The sequence below is a fragment of the Eurosta solidaginis genome, chromosome 1 (genome assembly GCF_040869045.1).
Source record: "Eurosta solidaginis isolate ZX-2024a chromosome 1, ASM4086904v1, whole genome shotgun sequence".
Classification (NCBI taxonomy): Eukaryota; Metazoa; Arthropoda; class Insecta; order Diptera; family Tephritidae; genus Eurosta; species Eurosta solidaginis.
In genome coordinates this window covers 35,942,476-35,960,361 of record NC_090319.1, presented here as the reverse complement: position 1 = coordinate 35,960,361, position 17,886 = coordinate 35,942,476, and the positions used below count along the sequence as shown (strand labels likewise).

The 17,886-nt window shown below is 33.8% G+C and overlaps 1 long non-coding RNA gene across 3 annotated transcripts in view; it reads left to right on the top strand.

Annotated features, from left to right (window-relative positions):
- Positions 1–17,886, top strand: part of LOC137251723 (uncharacterized) — a 75,264-nt gene that overhangs the window by 33,800 nt on the left and 23,578 nt on the right. For all 3 annotated transcript variants that reach the window (XR_010953323.1, XR_010953326.1, XR_010953324.1), the window contains one exon: positions 16,182–16,284. This is a non-coding gene — a long non-coding RNA (uncharacterized lncRNA). The remainder of the gene's footprint in view (positions 1–16,181; positions 16,285–17,886) is intronic.

Here is a 17,886-nt window from a genome sequence, read left to right as displayed (position 1 = left end):
ATGCCACTTATCTACGGCAAATTCGTGTGCAAGAATTATTTTCCTAGCTGGTCTCTAAGGGGGTTTTCTGAGGGTGGCATGCTAACTTCACGTGAAGTTGGCGTGCCACCCTGTATTTTCTAAAACATGGCCGCGGCAAATTTTTTTGTTTCACGCATAATTCATCGCAAATTTACGGCAAATTCACGTGCAAGAATTATTTTCCTAGCTGGTGTCTAAGGTGGTTTTCGAAAAGTGGCACGCTAACTTCACGTGAAGTTGGCGGTGCGCCATGAAAAAAATTAAAATTTTTTTTTTTCGAATTTATAAAATATGCCACTTATCTACGGCAAATTTACGGCAAATTCGTGTGCAAGAATTATTTTCCTAGCTGGTCTCTAAGGGGGTTTTCTGAGGGTGGCATGCTAACTTCACGTGAAGTTGGCGTGCCACCCTGTATTTTCTAAAATATGGCCACTGCAAATTTTTTAGTTTCACGGATAAATTACGGCAAATTCACGGCAATTTTCCCAATAGGTAATTTTTTCCACGTAAAAGTTGTCTTGCCAACTTCAGAGAGGTAATAATCTTAGGTAAGTAATTTATGAAGAGTGTAAAAAGTAATGGACCCAAATGGCTACCCTGCGGCACACCAGAAGTTACTTCTATCAACTCAGAGAGACTGTTTTTGAACATAACTCGCTGAGTTCGATTTACAAGATAGCTGCGAAGCCAAAGTAATAAATTCTTCGGAAAACCCAGTAAGTCAAGTTTATGAGTTAAAAGCCCATGATTAACAAAGTCAAATGCTTTGCTGAAGTCTGTATAAATAACATCGGTTTGTTTATTGGATAAGAATCCATCAATAACTAGAAAAGTGAACTCAAACAAGTTGGTTGGGGTTGATCTTCTACGCACAAGACCATGTTGGCTGGGTGATATACCAAAGAACTACATATATATTGAATTTGGCAGGTGATGATCTTTTCAAACATTTTCGGAATAGCCGAAAGTTTAGCTATGCCCCTGTAGTTCTCAATATTGGACCTACTACCTTTCTTATGTAAGGGAATAATAAATGATTGCTTCCAAATTAAAGCGAATAGAGCAGATTCCGGAGATAGTGTTAATAATGTAAGTACCGGCTTGGATAAATTGACTGCGCAGAACTTTAGCGCACATCTAAGAACACCATCTGGACCCGGAGAAAAATTTGGTTTCAACTCAAGAAGACTCTTAAGAACAATATCTATATCTATGACAGGATCTAGAATACAATTAGAACTGTCTAAGGTGTACGGATAGAGATCTGATTGAAAATATAAGTTGGCGACATCATCATCAGAGCTTGCATCCTTACAAATGACTGAATGGATATAGGCATCTGTCATAACACCAATATGAATGCAGGTGATTTCGAGTTCAGAACTCAGCATCCCCAAAAGCTATGTGATGAAGAAATGAAAAAGGTTTTCTACGGGGAGAGTAAATTTTATTGAATCTGAGGATATTGGGTGCGAGTAAAATTTTTTTAACTTAGGTACAACAATTTTGTAGGAAATTATATCGTTACCCAACGAACGTTTCTGTTTGTAAGATCTAATTGATCCGATCTAATCAGTGAACTTGCATTTTGACATTGTAATATATTTCATACACATCGCCAGCAAATGCATCAACAACTTAAAGCACTAAATACCTCTAACACAAACAAAAAAAATCAGAAGGTGCGGCGCCCGTTTAACCGATCCAAACAATCTGGCACAAGGACTGTCTATGTCCGTTATATTATAGCTTCCTTCAATTTATATGCGACTTCTTGGACTATAAAGAGGGTCGCACCGCGATTGACCCGGTACTCCACACTTTGACCATGGATTTCTCGTACAATAGTAGATATATTTCCTCGACTTGTCCTAACGCTCAAGTTCTTAGAAAACTAATTACACGAAACCGCTACATTTTGCAACTTCGCGATAATTTCAACTTCAGTTGTCGCGGTACAGCGGAACTTACTATTACTGAAGCGCAACCTTATGTGACAGAAAGAGATTAAAGACAAACTATTTCGAAAAAAGAATGTATCACTAGCAGAGCTGGGTAAATTCAATTCCATTACATTACCCATTACATTCCTCAGTAATTGCAAAAAGTAATCAATTCTTTTCCTCCACAGCAAAGGAATTGATTACATTTAAATTCCTCAAAAAAAAAAAAATACCAAAAGTAATTTCGTTTTTTTGAGGCTCGAGTACAAAAAATTTTTGGTTTGTAATTGAAAAAAAATAAAAAAAAATACTATGCTCAAATGTAATTTCTGTCCCAGTACTTTCGAAAGGAATTGCAAATGTAATTGAAAAATTTCCAATTACATTACAAGGAAATGAAAAAGTACTTTCGAATTTCCCATTCCATTCCTCAAAGGAATTGCGAAAGTAATTGAAAAACTACAAGTTAGTCTGTGTATAGGAACTTACGCAGGTTGATGTGGGTGACTTTTCGGGTTACACTTTTCATTATTTCATCACATTTTTCTTTTGAGTGTAACTGAAAGCATTTGGAAACACCAATGGATATCAAATTATTATCCTCTTATAGTTCCCAGCGAAGTAAGGGCATCTCCTTTCCTTCCTCCGCTATCATTCCTCCGTTTTCTTTCTTATCTTATTCTAAGCAAAATTTGGTACAGGGGTATTTCCTTGACCAGGTTATTATTTGAGAAACCCTTCTTTCCGGGCAGCGGACCAGTGACCGACCTTGTTGGCGATTTTTTCAGAAAACAATGCTTGCCACATAGTTAAAACGAGAAACAATTGGTTGTATGGGATATATATGTCATGGGGGTTCGATATGGTCGGTTCCGACAAATGTCTAATCGGACACTAAAATGTACGCGCTATCTTAATTTCAAGATATCTCAAAAATTGAGGCACTAGTTTGCACTCAAACATACAGACGGATAGACAACAGTTGGTCATCCTGATCATTTCGGCATGCTTATTTGTTTGTTTTTCTTTTCTCCTTTAAGGACTTACAATTTCCGAGAACCATACCGAACTTAATATACCATTTCATTTTAATGAAAGGTACAAAAAGAAAAGAAAATATTTGAATAGATTTTGTATTATTTTCAAAGGATCCTGATCCTGAGGCTGTACTCAGCATGTTCCATGGTGTGAAGATGATAGCATAAAGTGGAAAACTCCACGGTACCAAAAGTTAAAGTATGGATACTATGAGTGATCAAGTGGAAAGATACACTGCGACTTCTGTAGAATAAGAATCCGAATATACCGACACATAATTGGACATAGGATCTATACATTGATTTCCATTTTGTTGCATTATCACCAGGCTCAGCGCTATGATTCTAGCTCACCTGATATATGTTCAAAAATTAATTAAAAGATTCTCTAAAGAAATTCCGCCAGGGGCTATCATAACCTAGAGATAACTTGACTCATATTAGGAATCTCAACTTGAATACTACGCGTCTGGTTAATTAACACAAACTTGCAATTGGGAAGAGCATCGAAATAACTGCAACCTCTCTTGGGTGTCGATAAGCCGTTGTCAATCGTCAAATCCTTGTCTAACCCGAAAAAAAAACAGTGATAATATATCCATGGTTCTAAGCTTGACGGGGACCTGGGTCTAGAGGTCTCTTTTCGCCTACCAGATCGTGTAGTGTTTACCAAGTGGAAATGATTGCAATACACAGGGCTGTGAATCATCTCGGGTCTATGCCTAAGGATGGTAAACGGGTGTTTATATTCTCAGACAGCCAGGCCGCATTAAAGGCCCTGGACTCATTCGTCGACAACGCAAAGTCGGTCACTGAATGCCGCAGATCTCTTAACGAGATGGCTCAGCACTTCAGTATCAGCATTATTGGGTACCTGGGCACAGGGATATTGAAGGCAACTGCAGAGCAGACGAGCTGGCCAGAAGAGGCACCACCGACCATATCCTTCCGGGAAATTATTCGGTAGGTATACCCATGGCCACTTTCAGGCTTCGTGTGAACATCCAGGCTAACCTGGCCCTCATATGACAAGGGGCCTTCTGATTTTAAACAAATCAGTTCTATCGTCCCTGATAAGGGTTCTAAGATGGCATTGTTTAATAGGCACGCATGTTGCTAGAATGGGGGTAACGACCTTCGACTATTGTCGCAGCTGCAGATGTACAGAAGAGAGTGTCCAGCATCTTCTCTGTCATTGTCCAGCGCTTAGTAGGCGTAGGTTGGCCATCCTTGGTAAACCTTTTCTAGATGACCTTGCTGAGGTCTCTAGCTATGAAGTCAAGGCTCTAGTAAAATACATAAATTCCACGAAGTGGGTACACCCGCTTTAGGCAGGGTAGGGGTCCTTTTTGAGACCGTATAGGGTATTACAATGGGCCCATTGGTGGCCTAAGTAGTGAGCTGTTACCATAGTGTCCAGCTCAGCCCTCGCAACCTAACCTAATATATCCATCGGATTTGGCGATACAACTCTGCGGACTCGAAGACATGCATGAGCGGTTTTTGCCGGCAATTTTTAATGCATCCTTGAGTATACAAAGCCAGATGACGTGCAAACAGAGGGGAACATAGGCACAAACACGACGTGTGACCCGTTACCATCACCCCACAGAGGTTGAAGATGCCATGAATAAAGCGAAACCTTCTAAATCAATAGGTCCAGATGGAGTAGCCATGCCAATGCTAAAACATCATGGCGCCGAGGGAGGAAGCTACCTGATGTACGTTTTCAAGCCTGGAAAACCGGCTAACGAAGGTGAGTCATAACGAACGGTATCACTCCGTTCGCCAGTAGCGAAGACATTAGAAACCTTCCTGCTCCGTCAGTTTACTGCGAATCTTCGCCTAGCCACTCACCAGCATGGTTTCCGCAAAATACATAGCACAACCAGCGCTGTCAAAGGATTTTGACACAGTCAACCACGGTACTCTACTCCAAGATATAGAAGGTTCACTCTTCCCCCTTTGTATAAAAAAAATATACTGCAAATTATCTGAACCTAACTGACCAAATCCACGGCCACTATGTTTTGCGACGTAGAATTTTGGACGTTCACGTCGATGGTGTTGCGCTACCGATTGTCAGCCATTAAAATATCTTAGGAGTAACATTCGGTCACACTCTCTCCTTCAAGGCGTATGCCATCGAAGTTGTATCTAAAGTACAAAGCCGCAACAAAATCCTCAAGTCGCTCGCCAGTAGCACTTGGGGAAAAGATGAAGAAACGTTGCTAGCCACGTACAAAGCAATTGACCGGCCACTCAACAGCAAACTCAAACTACGATGATACAATCTTACCATAACCTTCCTCATATATGGCGAGAAGAAATGAATTGCAAGTCATTGAAGACAGTGCTTGTGTTTTTCAAACATTTTCTTATGGTCCAAGGAATAAGTATGGCCTCATAAAATCACCGCTTGAATCGCAAAAAAATTTTTGCACTAAGAATTTTTCAATTACTTTTGCAATTCCTTTGAGGAATGGGAGATTATTAATTAAATTTGGCATTCCTTGTAATGTAATTGGAAAATTTTCACTTACATTTGCAATTCCTTTCGAAAGTACTGGGGCAGAAATTACATTTGAGCAAAGTATTTTTTTCTTTTTCAATTACAAACAAAAATTTTTTGTACTTGAGCCTCAAAAAACGAAATTACTTTTGGTATATTTTTTTGAGGAATAGAAATGTAATCAATTCCTTTGTTGTGGAAGTACATGTAATGGGGAATTGCCGGTTATTGATTACCTAAAGTAATCATTACTACCCAGCTGTGATGACTTGCAGCACTTTTAAGAAATACATTTTTTTCTTTAAATTTTTCAGCACCAAGTTTCAACTCTTGGGGTTTGTTTTAAAACCATACGTGTATACACCTTTCTATTTACAGATTTTTGAAGTTTTTTGATTTTATTTAAAATCAGAAGCGACTGCAGGTTTCTAGTTTTAGAGTTTTGAAACATTTTTGGTTTTGGTGTAAAACAATTTTAAGATTTAAAATTATTGTTCAAATAAGTTTTAAATTGAAACTGAATAAAATTAAAAAACAGCAATAAATTGCGAAGTTCCTATTTAGTACAAAAAATTGCTTAAACATATGAATGGTTTAGAGTTTAGGCCCAAATTTCGAACAGTGCACATTTTCAATACGCACGTTTTGTTAGTCAGCAGTCTGTCCATGAAATTCTTCTTTTATGTCGTACTTCCCCTCACACTCTCTGTCCAGTTTTCTCTCCCTTTCTCTGCGTCTCTTTCTCCCACCGTCATTTTCCCTTACTTCCTCTCTTTTATCTCCATTTCCTTTTACCTCTCCCCTCTCTCCTACATCTATCTCTACCTCATATCATGGGTTCGTAGTCCAATAACCAGAAAAATAGTTTCCTAAGAACCGTATAATCTAGACAAGAAGCAATCAATGGCAAATGGCAACATCCTAAATATGCCTTTTAGAATTGATCGGTCTCTGGTCCAGCCACGAAAAAAACAGGACCACCATCCGGGTCTTTATCTTCGATATTTTCGAATTTAAACAAAATAGGCTGAGTGTAGTGGATGGACATATATTTTCTCTGTACGCGACTTTAATCGGCTCAGTTGCATAAATTTGTATGTGACACCAAAATCATCAAATGCTAAAAAATTACATACATTATTTGGTTTGCTGGCCTATTTCATTATAGGATCTAATTCAAAATCTGATGTGATAGAATGCTTCCGCTAAACGCATGTTTGAACGGATGATTGCTACCGAACACACACACAAACAACTCTTTTTTTTACAATTTTGTTTATATTAGTAAAGAATTAACTTTTTTTGTGCAGAACGAAACTACATCCTACAAAGTTTAATTCCTGGCAAGAAATATTTCAATCGAGTGATTCGTGGTTCATTTATTTTATTATAGACTAGCTTTACCCGGGGTACGTTGTAACGCCCGAGATCGAATTAATGTTGCGTTATTTATCCTATTTTGTTTGTTGATAATTTAATTTATTATTATGTAAATTTAATTGAATTTTGTACGCAAATTTGGTGAAATTTTCTGTTAAAACATTTTATTCTTGTATGTTATTGTAATGCAAGTGGGTACACAATATTTTTCGTTTTTTCGTTCGGCGCAAAGATAAATACATTTTTTGGTGTTCCAACTCTAGAGCAAGCAACATATAGCTGGCCATGGGAAAAGCACGGACTGTCTAAATTTAAGACTGCAAGAGTAAGCGATTGTCCTTGTGCTTTGTTGATTGTAATTGCAAAAGCAAGGCGTACAGGAAGCTGTAAGCGCTTGCTTGAATGGCAAAAAATTTGTAGGAATCATTGGAATCCGTGGTATGAGCACATCTTCACCTTTGCTTTTACCGCTGATGATTGTTGTTTCATTTACATTCGGCATTAATTTCTAAACGCAAAGTCTGGTTCCATTGCACAATTTTGGTAGATTTAAATTCCGAAGAAGCATAATAGGTGAGCCAATTTTCAAAGTTGATATATGCGCATTCCAGGTGGTTCTAAAGAGTTTAGAAATTCAATTGTATAATTCACAATTTTATCTTCATCTGTAACTGTGTGGTTCGATTTATATTTCGTCACTTCACCAGGAAATTGGTTTTGAATGTGATCATTGATTTTGTTAACATGATCATTTTTGGGAGCTAAGATAGTTCGTTCGCATAGCCAAAAAACAAAAACATTTAAATTTAAAATTCTTAATTTTGAAATATGAAAAACTTTCGTCTTGATACAGCAAAAATTTGGTGATGATTGAAGTATGGAAAACACGTTTTCATAGGGAACACACCTACAGAATTTGAAATATAGAAGATATACATAGACTGAAGCTAACAAATTTTTTTAACGGTAGCAGATTACCAAACATCTGAAAGGCATAACAGCCAAACTCAACAAGGCAGTCAAACTTTAGGTGTTAAAATAACTTAAGTTTGTACGGCATCCATAGTTCTGAAAAATCCCATTTGTAGGGAAAGTGCCACGCTCCTTTTTTCCCCATTACAAATTTTACTGGAGGTGTTAGGACTTAACGTCATATAGCTCCTTACCAATTTTCATTATCCTACCATTACTATATCCAGAGATATGCAGTATGATGTATTCCATTTGTATGAGAGGTGCCACGCCCCCTTTTTCAAAATTCCACATTTTCTTGGTGGTGTTAGGGATTGACCTCATATATAACTCGTTACTGAATTTCAATGTTCTGACATGTATACCTACAAAGTTATGCAGTACCAAAGATTCCATTTTAATGGGAGGTGTCACGCCCCTTTTATAAATCGAAATTAGTTTTAGCCTAAAACCTTCCCGTTGATCGATGGAACCTATAACCAAAATTTGGTGATGATTGAAGTGTGGGAAATACGTTTCCATAGCCAACATACACACACACATATAGAATTTGATTTATATATGTATATATAGATTTCTTCATATTATTGGATCGAAATTAACCATCCCACATAGCAAGGCCTTAAAATGTAAAACACCGTTTTCAAATTGGAGCTGTCTGTATTACATTATATCGGCATTTAACGACTTTATTTTATAAGATGTATCGATTTCTATGCACTGCGTCAATGCTCAGCTTAACTAAACAGTTAAATTTTTCCGCTAATTTTTGCTACGGTCTCAGAGCTAGTTTCCATTGTTCGATAACTAAAATGCAAACTAATCTGAAAAAATTAGCTTAACGAAAGCTTTCATATTTTTGAGACTGGTCGACTATTAGAGATACATATTACGCGAAAGTTCTTGGCGTTGCTAAAACATTCCACGACACTATACATATGCTCAAGAGTATTCACATATTAATGCGGTGCTATGGTTGCCAATAAGCGGCATGCTGCAACCATTGATGTTGTTTTGTAAAATTCACTTTGGACCGATTCTGATCTATTCTTGTTGGCATCCTTGTTAGGACGGCGCCTTTAGCACGAAGAAGAGTTTTTAATGTTAAGTAATAAAAAATACAAATAAAAATAAAATTAAATTAAATTATACACAAAGGCAACTAAAATGAAATATAATTTTTTCATATCTACATCTTTGCTTTTGTTATTATTTTGCACGCAATTGCAACTGCTGATAGCGAATTTCAAAATTGTAATGCGCTGCTGATATTAATTGCAGTAAATGGAAATCAACTAAGCATGTTATTCTTTAATTCGTTCATGTATTTATGTTTATTTATATTTGACTCTTACCATTTGTGCCGCAAGCGGTATTAACTACTTAAGTAATAAAAACTTTTGTTTGTCAGTCCTCTCTTCTAAAACATGAATTTTATATGCGCGAATACCAGCACGCTTAGTTATTACTCCAGACTATTGTGCAAATGATTTCTAAGGCCACTTGGAAATTGTGCATCACTACTCTATGCGAAGCCACCTCCTTTCTTTGTTGTTGTTGTTGTGGCCATAAGGACACCCGAAGGTTTTGCACAATAAAGCGAAAAAAAAATTTGGGAGTTTTTTTGGAAAAAAAATGTTTACATATATTATAACTTTTTAACAAAAGGTGCACAAACGAAAATTTTTCCTGGACAAACATGGACAAATGAATGAGGTTCCGCACCAATTCTGCACATTATGCATCAAGTCTGCATAAATTCTGCGCAGATTCTGCATTGATCAACTCTGCATGCAGAATCTGCGAAAAATTCTGCATTAACTCTGCATAAATATTGCGCAGATTCTGCATTCATCGATTTTGCATGCAGAATTCTGCATTGATCATTTCTGCATGCAGAATTCTACATCAATTCTGCATTGATAAACTCTTCATGCGGAATCTGCGCAGATTTTGCATTGAAGAATTCTGTGCAGAGCCGATGAATGCAAATTCTGTGCAGAATTAATGCAGAATGTCAATTTGGCACAATAAAGCGAAAAAAAAATTTTTTTTGTTATAACTTTTTAACAAAATGTGGACAAAAGAAATTTTTCCTGGACAAACGAATGATATTTGGTTTTTTTAATTACTCGCATATGAAGGTGCCCACTTCACATAGAATTTTGTTTTTGATCTGTGATAGCAGATGTAGGAAGACACGATCGAGCGCGTTTGTGCTCGTGCCCTGCACTTCCCAGGCTAAGACTCCAGCTATTAGGAGTGATACAGCTGTCAGATCTAGAAGCAGCAAGTGGCGTGGCTCAAGTCCTAGAAAGCTTCTAGTATTTGCCAAGAGGACGGAGTCATTTTATAACATAAACATAGGTCCAGGTTTTTGGTAGGGGTTTTCAGTTTGGTGTTAAAATAAACTTCTGGTAACACTACGAACTCATTCAGTCTATGTAAGGTCCTCATGGACAGTGCAGTCCAACCTAACCTAAATATCTGTGTTAGAGTTCGGTATATGTACACACATACAAATTTGAACCAAGGAAACTAAATATAGCAAACCTAATTGCATATGACAATAAAAGTATCGAAGCAAAAAAAAATTAAATAAATAATAACTATACAGCGAAATAATCGAAACAAACCTCAGAAAATAAAAATTATTATTATTATACAACAGGCATGACGTAGCTGAATGCGTTTACAACCATTTCAACTATCGTAGGAGTGCGAGTTCGACTCCCACTCCCGGGAGAAAAGGCTTTGAAGAGATTTACAAGGTATAATCGAAACAGCTGTCGCCTTGTCCGTCCTGATGTCACGTTGTTTAAATTTTTCCCAAATTATTTAATAAATTATAAAATTAAAAAATTGCTTCAAATAAAAAATGTTTTCATACATTTAAAAAAGCAATATGAGCAATCCCCGATTATTAAAATCATACAAACAGACAAAATTGGTTAATCGTTGTAGTTCTATAAATAGAACGAAAACAGCAACAAAAACCAAAGTTTCTTTGAAAACCGCCGTACCAAGCATAGCTTTAACACATAATTGCATACGAAGTATGCAATGTGTAAAAGATTAAAATATGCAAAAAGAAGGCAATTGGGAAAAACCTTACAACAGGCATGACGTAGCTGAATGCGTTTACAACCATTTCAACTATCGTAGGAGTGCGAGTTCGACTCCCACTCCCGGGAGAAAAGGCTTTGAAGAGATTTACAAGGTATAATCGAAACAGCTGTCGCCTTGTCCGTCCTGATGTCACGTTGTTTAAATTTTTCCCAAATTATTTAATAAATTATAAAATTAAAAAATTGCTTCAAATAAAAAATGTTTTCATACATTTAAAAAAGCAATATGAGCAATCCCCGATTATTAAAATCATACAAACAGACAAAATTGGTTAATCGTTGTAGTTCTATAAATAGAACGAAAACAGCAACAAAAACCAAAGTTTCTTTGAAAACCGCCGTACCAAGCATAGCTTTAACACATAATTGCATACGAAGTATGCAATGTGTAAAAGATTAAAATATGCAAAAAGAAGGCAATTGGGAAAAAACTTACAACAGGCATGACGTAGCTGAATGCGTTTACAACCATTTCAACTATCGTAGGAGTGCGAGTTCGACTCCCACTCCCGGGAGAAAAGGCTTTGAAGAGATTTACAAGGTATAATCGAAACAGCTGTCGCCTTGTCCGTCCTGATGTCACGTTGTTTAAATTTTTCCCAAATTATTTAATAAAAAATAAAAATTATTGTCCGAGCGAAATTAGACTCAGCAAATAACGATTAGTTTCCGAGCAAAATAATAAAACTCGGAAAATAACAATTATTCTCCAAGAGAAATAATACAAATCAGAAAATAATAATTATTTTCCGAGCGAAATAATAAAACTCGGAAAATAACAATTATTCTCCGAGAGAAATAATAAAAATCAGAAAATAATTATTTCCGATCGAAATAATAAAACTCGGCAAATAACAATTATTCCCCGACAGAAATAATAAAAATCAGAAAATAATAATAATTATTTTCCGGGCGAAATAATACAACTCAGAAAATAAAAACTATTCTCCGAGAGAAGTAATAAAAATACAAAAATAATAATTATTTTCCGGGCGCATTAATAAAACTCAGAAAATAACAATTATTCTCCGACAGAAATAATAAAAATCAGAAAATAATAATTATTTTCCGGGCGAAATAATACAACTCAGAATATAAGAACTATTCTCCGAGAGAAGTAATAAAAATCAAAAAATAATAATTATTCTCCAAGAGAAATAATACAAATCAGAAAATAATAATTATTTTCCGAGCGAAATAATAAAACTCGGAAAATAACAATTATTCCCCGACAGAAATAATAAAAATCAGAAAATAATAATTATTTTCCGGGCGAAATAATACAATTCAGAAAATAAGAACTATTCTCCGAGAGAAGTAATAAAAATCAAAAAATAATAATCATTTTCCGGGCGCAATAATAAAACTCAGAAAATAACAATTATTCTCCGACAGAAATAATAAAAATCAGAAAATAATAATTATTTTCCGATCGAAATAATAAAACTCGTCAAATAACAATTATTCTCCGACAGAAATAATAAAAATCAGAAAATAATAATTATTTTCCGGGCGGAATATTAAAACTCAGAAAATAAGAATTACTCTCCGAGAGAAGTAATAAAAATCAAAAAACAATAATTATTTTATTAAAACTCAGAAAATAAGGATTATTCTCCGAGAGAAGTAATAAAAATCAAAAAATAATAATTATTTTCCAAGCGAAATATTAAAACTCAGAAAATAAGAATTATTCTCCGAGAAGTAATAAAAATCAAAAAATAATAATTATTTTCCGGGCGAAATAATAAAACTCAGAAAATAAGAATTATTCTCCGACAGAAATAATGAAAATCAGAAAATAATAATTATTTTCCGGGCGAAATATTAAAACTCAGAAAATAAGAATTACTCTCCGAGAGAAGTAATAAAAATCAAAATATAATAATTATTTTCCGAGCGAAATATTAAAACTCAGAAAATAAGAATTATTCTCCGAGAGAAGTAATAAAAATCAAAAAATAATAATTATTTTCCGAGCGAAATATTAAAACTCAGAAAATAACAATTATTCTCCGACAGAAATAATAAAAATCAGAAAATAATTATTTTCCGATCGAAATAATACAACTCAGAAAATAACAATTATTCTCCGACAGAAATAATAAAAATCAGAAAATAATAATTATTTTCCGATCGAGATAATAAAACTCGTCAAATAACAATTATTCTCCGATAGAAATAATAAAAATCAAAAAATAATAATTATTTTCCGAGCGAAATATTAAAACTCAGAAAATAAGAATTATTCTCCGAGAGAAGTAATAAAAATCAAAAAATAATTATTTTCCGGGCGAAATAATAAAACTCAGAAAATAACAATTATTCTCCGAGAGAGATAATACAAATCAGAAAATAATAATTATTTTCCTAGCAAAATATAAAACTAGGAAAATAAGAATTATTCTCCGAGAGAAGTAATAAAAATCAAAAAATAATTATTTTCCGAGCGAAATAATAAAACTCAGAAAATAAGTATTATTCTCCGAGAGAAATTATAAAAATTAGAAAAAAATTATTTTCCGGGCGCAATAATAAAACTCAGAAAATAAAAATTGTTATCCGAGAGAAATAATACAAATCAGGAAATAATAATTATTTTCCGAGCGAAATAATAAAACTAAGAAAAAAACAATTATTCTCCAAGAGAAATAATAAAAATCAAGAAATAATGATTATTTTCCGAGCGAAATATTAAAACAGAAAATAAGAATTACTCTCCGAGAGAAGTAATAAATATCAAAAAATAATAATTATTTTTCGAGCGAAATATTAAAACTCAGAAAATAAGAATTATTCTCCGAGTGAAGTAATAAAAATCAAAAAATAATTATTTTCCGGGCGAAATAATAAAACTCAGAAAATAACAATTATTCTCCGAGAGAGATAATACAAATCAGAAAATAATAATTATTTTCCGAGCGAAATAACAAAACTTGGAAAATAACAATTATTCTCCGAGAGAAGTAATAAAAATCAAAGTATAATAATTATTTTCTTGGCGGAATAATAAAACTCAGAAAATAACAATTATTCTCCGACAAAAATAATACAAATCGGAAAATAATAATTATTTTCCGAGAGAAGTAATAAAAATCAAAAAATAATAATTATTTTCCGGGCGAAATAATAAAACTCAGAAAATAAGAATTATTCTCCTAGAGAACTAATAAAAATCAGAAAATAATAATTATTTCCGAGCGAAATAATAAAACTCGGAAAATAAGAATTATTCTCCGAGAGAAGTAATAAAAATCAAAAAAAAAAAAATTTATTTCCGGGCGAAATAATAAAACTCAGAAAATAAGAATTGTTCTCCGAGAGAAATAATACAAATTAGGAAATAATAATTATTTTCCGGGCGAAATAATAAAACTCAGAAAATAAGAATTGTTCTCCGAGAGAAATAATACAAATCAAGAAATAATGATTATTTTCCGAGCGAAATATTAAAACTCAGAAAATAATAATTACTCTCCGAGAGAAGTAATAAAAATCAAAAAATAATAATTATTTTCCGAGCGAAATATTAAAACTCAGAAAATAAGAATTATTCTCCGAGAGAAGTAATAAAAATCAAAAAATAATCATTATTTTTCGAGCGAAATATTAAAACTCAGAAAATAAGAATTATTCTCCGAGTGAAGTAATAAAAATCAAAAAATAATTATTATCCGGGCGAAATAATAAAACTCAGAAAATAACAATTATTCTTCGAGAGAAATACTACGAATCAGAAAATACTAATTATTTTCCCAGCCAAATAATAAAACTCAGAAAAAACAATTATTCTCCGAGAGAAATAATAAAAATCAAAAAATAATTATTTTCCGGACGAAATAACACAACTCAGAAAATAACAATTATTCTCCGAGAGAAATAATACAAATCAGAAAATAATAATTATTTTCCGAGCGAAATAAAAGAACTCAGAAAAAAACAATTATTCTCGGAGAGAAATAATAAAAATCAAAAATAATTATTTTCCGGGCGAAATAATAAAACTCAGAAAATAACAATTATTCTTCGAGAGAAATACTACGAATCAGAAAATACTAATTATTTTCCCAGCCAAATAATAAAACTCAGAAAAAAACAATTATTCTCCGAGAGAAATAATAAAAATCAAAAAATAATTATTTTCCGGGCGAAATAATACAACTCAGAAAATAACAATTATTCTCCGAGAGAAATAATACAAATCAGAAAATAATAAATATTTTCCGAGCGAAATAATAAAACTCAGAAAAAAACAATTATTCTCCGAGAGAAATAATAAAAATCAAAAATAATTATTTTCTGGGTGAAATAATACAACTCAGAATATAACAATTATTCTCCGAGAGAAATAATACAAATCAGAAAATAATAATTATTTTCCGAGCGAAATAATAAAACTCAAAAATCAAAAATTATTTTCAATTTATGTAGGTAAACGGAACGTATACGCTTATGTAGGCCACATTACCTCTTCAGTAGATATGATTTTTTGGGTTTAAATTTTGACCCAAAACAGTTATTCACAATATATGCTTGTAATGCTAAAATTAGCGCCAAATTATTATTAAACGAACTTCTCTTCGATTAATTCTTGCCTTAATCCAATCAATTCTGTCAAACATGCTAATATCATATACGCCATTTGCTTTTGTTTATGTTTTTGTTTACATCGTAGGTATATGCAATATTTATGACTTTTTTTTTAACTTACAAATTGAGATTGCTTTGTTGATTTATTTCGGCGCGCACAAAAGTATTACACACTTAAAAAAAGAAAAAACACGAAGTCAAATTCGTTGAAAATGTTAACGGGCCTCACACGCTCAACGACGACTACAACGCGCTAGGGACGAAATCAGTTGATAGTAAATTCTGTCTGTAGTACATAAACATTGGAAAATGTAATAAAAATGCATACTTCACTTCTCTGGATTTTGCTTTAAGCTCGTCTTTGTTTACGTCAAGCAACTTAAGGAAGCGTTAAAACAACAACATGCATACATCTATAAAGGCTTAAGCTGGAATTGTATGAAGTTGAATGGCAAAGTCTGTCGATGGTATTAAAAAAAACACAGATTCTGCTTGGTCAAGGCAACAAATTTTAACTTAACTATTGATTTTGTATAGTAATGGTTTTGTTGTAAAATTTTTAATTAACTGGTTAATTTTTTTCTTTAACTTTCAGTAAAACGCAACGAATGGATTAGTTATTCTTAAATTTTGAGTGATCTTCTGTGAGTTCATTTAGAAGAAGCGTCAATCATATGCAGACATATCTTCAATATATGGTAAGTTGGCATATTTAGTAAGTTTATTGGATTCCTTGGTGTAGTGAGAGCTGGCTTAACTAACCGCAGGTTCCCGACCCAAGTGATAGGTTAACTAGCTACAAAATACTTTTACTATTACGGGGCCGCACCTTGAAAGTGTTTTGTTAAGCCATTTGCGTGTGTTTTTTATATGAGGAACTTATCAGGAAAAATAATTAAAAAGGTTAGCTCGAAAGAGCTAATGGTATTTAAGCTAGCACGAACGTTTCGTATTTCACACAACAAATTGTTTTCTGATGGGAGAAGTTTTTCTATTGGCCAGTTTATACACTATCAAAGGAACGCACTACGGAACATTTTAGTCTACGATTGATCACACCAACTTATGTTTCATTTAAAGTAATGGGTATGAGCAGCTGTGACCTGTGTAAATAAAATAAATAAATAAAATAAGTCTATATAACATATTGTTGGGAGCATGCTTTGGAAGCTGCAACAAGCTGTGGGCATGCAACGATTTTGGTCGTACATCAAGTACGGTCCAACAAAGCTTTTGTACAACCAAGGAAGATTAAAAAACATTTTGTTCACAGAATGACTTTTGAATTCGCCAGATGCAAAACGTATTCCATTTAAAAGGCAGTTTCTACACAATAATTATTTTTGTTCAATCTAAATCTTGTTTGAGTTGCATTTGAGAACAAACTTTTTTCTTATAACTCAAAGGCTTCTTGAATAAATTCTTGAATAAACGTTGAATGCGTTCTCAAACTAAAAGGCACATTTTTAATAAGGGTTTTTTGCTAATTCTTAAATTGAGAAATTTAATTTTCTCAAACTTGTCTCAAACATGACCGGAACGAATTGGAATTAAGAAACGGGGAACAGAATATAAGAATACTATATTGTTTTATTACACCATAAATGTGTGTTATTGCTGGTTAGGTACAATTCGATTGCCTCACCTGCACATGCATAAGATACATACATACGTCGGTGCCTACTTTCCCCCCAGTGGGTTAGGGGGCTTAGAATATACCCGCGACAGGTGTGCCCTTTTAAGGGGTTTTATAGCTTCTTCAACCCAATTGTCAAATTCATCTACCCGAAGCTCTGGCTGGTGTTAAGCGTGATGACAACGTAGACATATTAAATCCTTCCCAAACCGCTTGTACATTCATTGTACTTGGTACCGAAACGTACCGTACGTATATCCGGCAAAGAACACTCTACATCGATAGGACTCCACAAAACCTTCAGGAGTATTTTTGCAGCTATAACAACAACAACATTGTGTTTTAAAATGATCAAATACCCATAAATATTTATAATGTAAACATCCCATTATTGTTATGATACATTTTTTCTTGAATCAAAATTTTTTTTAAATTAGCATAGAAAAAGGAAAAAATTTAGACAACTGCCAAAGCTCGTTGTATTGATCCATTTCGGGAAATGCTAAATTTCTTCATCGGCAACGTTTAGGCGCCGCTGCTATAATCATTCAGCTTATACAGCGGTTGTTTGTTTGTGTTCATTATTTCTACTTCTATCCAATGATTTTCGCAGCGCTGCGACATCTGTTGCAGAATGAATGTGAAAATTGGACTTGTTTGATGA